This window comes from Papaver somniferum, unplaced genomic scaffold (assembly GCF_003573695.1).
Source record: "Papaver somniferum cultivar HN1 unplaced genomic scaffold, ASM357369v1 unplaced-scaffold_107, whole genome shotgun sequence".
Classification (NCBI taxonomy): domain Eukaryota; kingdom Viridiplantae; phylum Streptophyta; class Magnoliopsida; order Ranunculales; family Papaveraceae; genus Papaver; species Papaver somniferum.
In genome coordinates, this window is record NW_020619603.1 from 8,581,928 (window position 1) to 8,589,819 (window position 7,892).

At 37.0% G+C, this 7,892-nt stretch overlaps 2 long non-coding RNA genes across 4 annotated transcripts; both read right to left on the minus strand.

The window, feature by feature from the left end:
• Window positions 1–4,043: 4,043 nt before the first annotated feature.
• On the minus strand, window positions 4,044–6,102 carry LOC113328214. The gene is made up of 2 exons (XR_003349307.1): window positions 4,516–6,102; window positions 4,044–4,286 (listed from the first exon to the last, which is right to left on the minus strand). It is a non-coding gene; the product is annotated as an uncharacterized LOC113328214 (long non-coding RNA).
• Window positions 6,103–6,112: 10 nt separating this feature from the next.
• LOC113328213 lies at window positions 6,113–7,580 on the minus strand. 3 transcript variants are annotated; one of them, XR_003349304.1, is made up of 4 exons: window positions 7,133–7,580; window positions 6,992–7,040; window positions 6,345–6,697; window positions 6,113–6,244 (listed from the first exon to the last, which is right to left on the minus strand). It is a non-coding gene; the product is annotated as an uncharacterized LOC113328213 (long non-coding RNA). The 3 variants fall into 3 exon arrangements; XR_003349305.1 differs by having other exon boundaries at window positions 6,992–7,050; XR_003349303.1 differs by having other exon boundaries at window positions 6,992–7,580.
• Window positions 7,581–7,892: the final 312 nt, after the last annotated feature.

Genomic DNA, 7,892 nt, shown 5'->3' on the forward strand with positions numbered 1-7,892 from the left:
TAGGTTGGGAAGGAGCTTTAGATGGCCTGAATGTGGCCGGAAATAACCCAGAAATCGATTTCTGGTGAGTTGACTCAACAAAAACCATCTTACCCGTGAGCCCCCGTGAACCCGCAAGCTTTATCCGGGACGGGCGCGGGTTGGAGAAATGACCACCTGTGAAGAATTTCAACCCGCAAGCTTAGGCTTGTATTAACCCGTAACTCGCAGGTTGGTCACAAGCCAGCCCCGGCCCCCCCATTTTCCAGCTCTAATCCAGAGGTAATCGTTGGTGGTCATGGTAAGCTTTCAATTGGGTATTTGCTAGCATGAATGGTAATGGGTTGGAAGAGGTTGGTACGAATGAGAAAGAGATGGATATGGTGAATTTGCTGGCGTTCGGAACCAGAAAAGGGGAAGAGATTGAGTTGAAATTCAGGTGGAAATGTGCTGCTTCCATGTCAGATTTTCGGGAGTCTACGATGGGTATTTGCCAGGGTCCATCAAGAGCTTTTATAGCTCGACTTGTAGGCTGAAATGAGTACGAAAATAATGGTGTTGTTGGTTGATAATTGAGATTGGATTTGGAGATTTATTATTGTTGAATGGTTTCTGAACTATGAGTTTGTTGTGAATTGAATTTGCAGGTGTTTGGGTGAGTTTAGAAGCTATAGAAAGTTCAATGTTACAGCAAGATGAGAATGGCACATCAGGTGTTCGATAAAAGGCCTAAATGACTTTTTCTTCACCTCTTCAAGCTCAGTTTCTGTTAGTTGAGCCTGTGCACAAGGGATGTTGCTGAAAATTGCTTGTGGAGGTATTTTCCATGAGTTCTGATGGCTGGGTTCATATGAGTCTAAAGCAATTTTATGAGATTGATGGGGGCAGAGAAATATGTGGTGATTCTGGGAAAGTTTTGGCAGTAAACTTAGTTAAGAAAACAGCTTGGTGTTGATGTAATTCCCATGGGTTCTGTTGGCTTGAATTGGTAATGAAAGGGGTAGTTGTTGGACTGACTTTGTGATGGGAACTGACAAGGGTTTTGTTGAATCAAGAAGAGTAAGAAACCCAAGCTGTCAGTGGTCGGTGAATGGTTGAGACGATTTGAGGGTGTAGATGTCTTTTACTATGATAGGTAACTGCCACCTATGCACTAACTGATGTCAATTATTTTTTTGGATGGAAAAGGTCAAATGTGTGGTATTAAATAAATTCTGGAAAAAACGGTGGCAGTTTCTTAAACATGAAATTGAAAGTGTGGCACTTTATTAAAATCCCCAAAAAAGAAAAAAACCTGAGCTTAGTAGATATATTAATAAAACCGATTTAGTAAATGGAAAATCTTACAAAAACAAGAAAATAAATGAACCCGGGGCATGTACATACCAAGATGTGGAGTTAATATGAGATACGGTTCTAATGACATTTTAAGCACTCCTTCTACTTTGCCATTTTCATACTCATTTTGTTTATTTTGTTGATGCCAGTTTTAAATCAATGGTTAGTCCCATTATGTTATTAAATATAAGTGGACATCCAACCCATCGATATATGGAAAAGCATTTCCAAGTGTAGAAGCGGGTTTGACAGTGTATTTTCTGGGACCGAGCATATTCACAGGGCCAATTTATGTTATATACAGGGCCAAGATTTTTTTTGACTATTGTCATGGAGAATGGACCAAAAAGTGACGAGTTTTGAAAAAGCAAAAGTACGGATTGACCTTTTGCGTTTTCGTTTTAATCTTCACAGGGTCGAATCCTTGAGTTTTCACCACCGATGGCCGCCACCTCCTACGGCTCCTCCCAACTCAATCTTAGATCCTTTAAACTAAACTCTTCTTTCCCAAACCCAACATCACCTAAAATCCACACCCTAGATAATATGAACTTCTATTTTTATCTTCGTCCTTTTCTGTTTATAAAAGAAATTAAAATCAATGTTTTTTCTCTAATTTCAGTATATCTTATACAGTAACAACTATGATTTTGAGGACATGTATTCATGTTGGTTGTACTCCTGATGTTGAGATTGATAGTGGTGGCGTTGAGATTCCGCATTTCTTTTTGATTAGAATCACAGTGTTGATGGAGTTTTGGGTTCTATAGTTATTTAAATTTTCAACATTTAAGGTTGAATTACAGTAGATGATGAGTTGCTGATAAAAGGAAAATGACAGCTTTGGCCCTGTGGAGCAGACGTGTGTCTAACACTTCGAATAAAAGTGCAACAATTTTGGCCCTGTGAAAAAACCCGGCGTGTGAATAAGATGACGGCCCTGTTAACATCAGGGGTCATTTTCTGGTGGGGATGAATAAAGAGGTGGTAAAAGCGGGTTTGACAGTGCATTTCCAGGTGGGATGAATAGAGAAGAGGTCACGGCTTGAACCCTCCTAATTGCTAAGATTCTTAAATGAATGAATTTAGGAGTAGTTATTAAAAAAAAAAACAAAGAAGAGGTGGGAATGGCAATGACTTTCATTTTTCATCGATAAGTTTTTGAATCAACCCGTTTAGTCTTTTTTTTTTAGGAAAAATTGCAAAACAGTCATACTATTAAGACCCGATTTACAAAGTAGTGATACTGTTACAAACTATTAATAAAATGATCATACTTCCGTTAAATAGAGAGTTAAGTGGTAACTCACAGTTAAATGTGATAATGAAATTACCTACATATCCTTCCATACATAACTTCAAATTCTATTTTCGTAATAGTTTTTTGACGGTGGTGGTGCTATTTGTAAGTGGTGTGCCACCGCTTACATATCGTTACATCGCATTCAGGTTCGTTAGAACGCATTCAGGATAGTTAGAACTCATTCAGGATCGTTACACCGCATTCAGCCAAAGGGTTCATCGCTTCCCCTCTGGGATTTAGTGAAGATTCTTAAGCTTCCACCACCACCACCACCGCTTCATCACCACCACATCAACCAATTTATTAAATGAAGAGGGTATTTTGGAGGAGGGTATTATGGGAAAAGTTAACACCGTTTTATTCAAAAATGTTAAATCGGATGGAAGTGTGACCATTTTCTAATCGAAATACAAAAGTATGGTCATTTTGTGAACGAATTACAAAAAGTATGACCATTCTGTAATTGGCCCTTTTTTTATCATAAAAGCAAATACATTACTAGAGAAGAAAGTTACACAGATTTATCCGATGCATCTTGGTGGGTTCACAACCCAAACTTGATTACATTGATACTTCTTGGCATATTTGGCTAAGCCATCAGTCGCTTCATTGCCTGTCCTAGGAAAGAAAACACACCTAATACTACTAATAGATTCTACTATCCTACTAATATCCGAAAAGAGATTATGATCCTGCCAGTTTGAGTTATCAAAATTTGAAATCACGGCTTCAATGACAGTTTTGCAATCACCTTCAATGATAACTTTACTCCAACTTCTGCTTTTTATCCATTTCACTGCTTTAAGGAGAGCTAGTCCTATCCCTTGTTCGGCATCTCTAGCACTTGTTATTTTCACCATGGCCTCCAGAAATTGCCCTGCATAGTCTCTTAAAATTAGACCAATACCACAAGTTTTAGAATGCTTGTCAAAAGATGCATCAAAGTTTAACTTTAGCCACTCAACCCGTTTAGTCATAAAATTGGTTTGTATTGTGTAGAAGCTCCTCTTCCGAGGTTCAAATCTACTCGAACAACATATGTAAAATAGTGCATTATCGAAGCAATTGTCTTTCTCTCTCCTCTCTTCAATGACGTGGCAAGGGATCTCAATTACGAGTGGAAAACAATCGATTTAAGATAGTCAGATAGTGTCATTTTAACGAGTTAAACGATAATATCAGAGTGCCGCTGAAAGTGCCGTAGATTTCTTGAACGACACTTTCAGAGATTTCTTGAACGACACTTTCAGATTGCCCCTAAATAACGATAATCTCAGGGTGCCGCTGATCACGACACCTGGAGTACGTCGTAGAATTGATTTATTTTAATTAAAAAAAAATCAAGCTGACTGATTGCAGCCATTCTGACTGGGCTGAAATAATTCTGATTCAGAACTCAAATTACACCAAAACTAAACTTGGATTTACAAACTCAAATTACCATTCCATTGAACATTCATTTGATTCATAAATTCAGTTCAAAAATGATACAACAAGATTTTAATACTGAATTGACACCAATACAGTACCTAATAAGTTCAAGATTTTTCTGAAAGATAAGTGGTACAAGTCCTAATAAGTTGAAGGTTTCTTAATGACAAGTGCAAACCAGCAAAACGATAAGCTTCTCGTTGATCAAATAAGCCCACACTTCCGAACAGCGCACCTGCATCAAAAATAGTTTCAACATCAGTTAACCAAAATGAACTCCCAAAAATTATGATGGCATTTGAATAATAGCACAAGTAACTTCATGACAATCGAAAGCTCTCACCATCTCCTTATCTAATTTCAATATCACAAAGATTGAACCTAACTAATAAAAAGATGGCCTAAGCTACTAAACAAATTCCAATTTAAGCATACATATAAAGTAACACATAGAACACTCTCACCAAGGATTGGAGAGTAAAGCGCGCTCAATTCATCAACTCTGTCTCAGTCTAAAGAAAACAAAAATTTCCGCAAGCACTGATTGTGAAGGCTGCAAGAAAAGGATAAACAAACAAAAAAAATTGAAATTATATTTCAAACATAAATATGCAGATGGACTCTTAGATGATCGAACTTTGTTTGCGCCGAAACGTGGACATGAACTTGATACTCTTAGATAATTTCGTGTTGGTTTATTAGTAAATTTTTGGCTAAAGTAGATAAATGGGTTGTTAAATGAAATTTTATGAATTGGCTAAAAAGATACCTTAATAGGTGTTCGATCGCTTGTTGATGGTGTCAGGAGTAACAACATTGCACCAAGGTTAAACACACAACACTAATACAAGATTAATAAATTTAATTGTCATCCGTACTAAGCTTGTAGCTAGCAGTTGAAAACGATCTTTATCGGAACAAAGAAAACTATTACAGATATAAAATATTAGCACCCAACATAACCAAATTGTACGAACTAATAGAATTTCAGAACTACTAAAACATTGACACCAGTCACAACATGATGCAACAACATCCGGCATCTTCTTTCTTGTTTCGTTTTACTAGTTTATAGAAGGATATTATACAATTTATCATGCTCAGGGGTACATTAGATTAACACTTCATTGTGGTCCCTGCTTAAGATCGAATCCCTTTAAAGATGCAAATGTTCAAGCTTGTTATGATTATAAGGGCTCTACTCTAGACAATATCATTCTCTGTGGAGAGCTGCATCACTTTGTCAAGCCCAGGAGACTAACATACCACAATATAAACCTCTAGATCGAATATAAAGATTACTAAAGGAATTCTTAAAAACGGGAAAGATGGATTATAAGAAAAAAAAGGGCTTTTAAGCTTGCTTTTTATTTTCTATAAGAAGTCTCTGAACAAGGGTCTACAAGAACTCGCTACAAGTCTCTGAACAAGGGTGTCTGAAAAAAAGGCTTTTAAAGATAATTTTTCAATTGAACTCGCTACAATAACAAGGAACATTATTGAGTCACTCGAATACCATCTTGTATCGGTGTTGCTGAAGACATAATATCATAATTAATTCTAATATTTTCTGAATGACTTTCTAGACTAAAAAAGAGCATCACTCCTTGAAATGAACGAACCTCTAGTATCTCTCACAAGAGTCATATATGGATACAGTGGAGTCTGATCAGAAAATATAAAACTTAAAGTTTTAACAAGACTTGAATAAGAATGCCTACCTTGTCAAATGTAAAGCGTTACAGACATGAATATTAAAGCAAAAAATATTACCATGATTGCCAATGTCTATGCATCACCCACATCCTTTGTCCCCATTGAACTGAAAACAACCATCAATAACCCAAACCGTTAAGCTGACATTTCATGAAGTTACACTGAATCTTTACTCGATGCTTTTGACAACCCAAATCTAACGATCATCAATAATCCAACTCCACTGTTATTGAATGCTAAAGATTCCTCAAAGAGAATCCTTGCATATCCTAAGTCGAATATGTGGAAATATGTTGTACCATAATACCACTTACAGTTAAACCAACATCTGCAACTTTTACTTGCCTTATTGTTAACAATTTTCATTTGGAATTGCACAGCTCCGGGTTGCCCTGTGAATCTTCGAGGAATAGCACCAGATACTTAGCATTGCTACGGAAGCACAGATTGCAGCATATAAGCCATATTTCTAAATTACTGATGACCCCGAAAATCAAAAAAAAAAAAAAAAGTAAAATAAGGTGAGATAAACAGAGATTTTCATGAGAAAATACTAGTAAAAGTGTTTGTATCTCACCTTTCATTCATGATGCCCAAACTTTGTTTGTGGTAGTGCAGATTACAGTATTAGGTAACCCTGCACCTAATGGTGCTTGTCAAGCAAGAGATTGGCCTGAATTTGCACCAACAACAATACCAAAGAAGACCTTTCCCATAAGTTCATGTTCACCCTTTTAACAGCACCTGCAAATTGCTCTCCCTCTCCAAACACCTCTTCACCACCACTAGTTCAGTCCATACAACCTACACCACCACCACCGAGCTGGTTACCATCACCACCAGTGCTTTATCGAATTCATTGATTCCCTCTCCAAGCATCCAGTCATCAACACCAGTTCAGTCCACACAACCTCCACCACCACCAACGATCTAATTACCATCAGCACCAAATATTATTCATACAAAATCAAAAATAATCAATACAAGCCTACTAAACTAAAAAATCAAACCCAGTATCAGAATCATAAATACCAGGTAGCTCATACAGTTTTGTTTTACAAATCCAACATCCAACATCATAATCTTATACCCAATTTTGTTTAACAAAATTTTTGGAGGACTTCTAATCGCTTCATTAACACAAGAGTAACACCAAATGACTTCAAATAATTTCATTAACATCAAATCGATTTGATACAAGTAAAAGTGAGGGAAAAGTTATACCTGAAGGTTGGAAATCTTCAAAGATGTTAAATGTTCTTCTAGCAATTTGCTACAATAAACTGAGTGATAATTAAAACCCTGCCAACCAAAATCAAACCCTGACTCTAATGATGAAAATTAGAGAAAAATCCCAACTTTTACCTGATAAAGTTTGTAGAAAATAAAACCCCTAACAAGCACGAAAAGGAAATTGTGAAGAAAAATGAAAGTGGGTTTCTTTCGAACATGAAATTGATTCAAGAACAATAGAAAATGGGTTTATTTCGAAGGTAAGGGTTTCGAAGAAATGGTTTTAGAAGAAGGGATTTTAATGGTTGAGTTTTTCTTTCTGGTTCGTAGTGGTGGCTTTTAGGTTCATGAAGGTCGATTGGTTAAGGTAATTAGCAAATGGATCTGTAGAGATGAATACAAGAAGAAAATTGGTTTTCTTTCTGGTTCTTAATAGAAGGATGAAGATGAGGAGATATGACAAAGTTGGGATTTCATCTGGAGAGGAGAACGAGAGAATGAGAAGAAAGAAAATAAAACTATAACCTTTGAGATTTTGATACTGATTTAGCAAACAAGGTGAGGGAGAAGGAGATTTCTTTCCTGGTTCCCTAAGAGCGTCCACAGTGGTGCGAGTATAACTAAAGACTAAAAAAAAGATCAAATTTGGGTTTAGTCCGTCCTGTGGCGTAGCGGGTGACGAGTAAATTTGGTCGCGTGTTGATATAAAGTCCGCTTCATCGTCCAGCGTAGATAAAGATTAGCCTGGCATGGGGCGTTGATAAAGATAACGCCTGGTATGGGGCGTGAACTATAGCAACGCCTGGTGTGTGGGACGGAGATTATACGTTCGCCCGGATTCAAAAAAAAAAAAAAAATGGGTCGTTGATAAAGACAACGCCCCAAGCAAAGT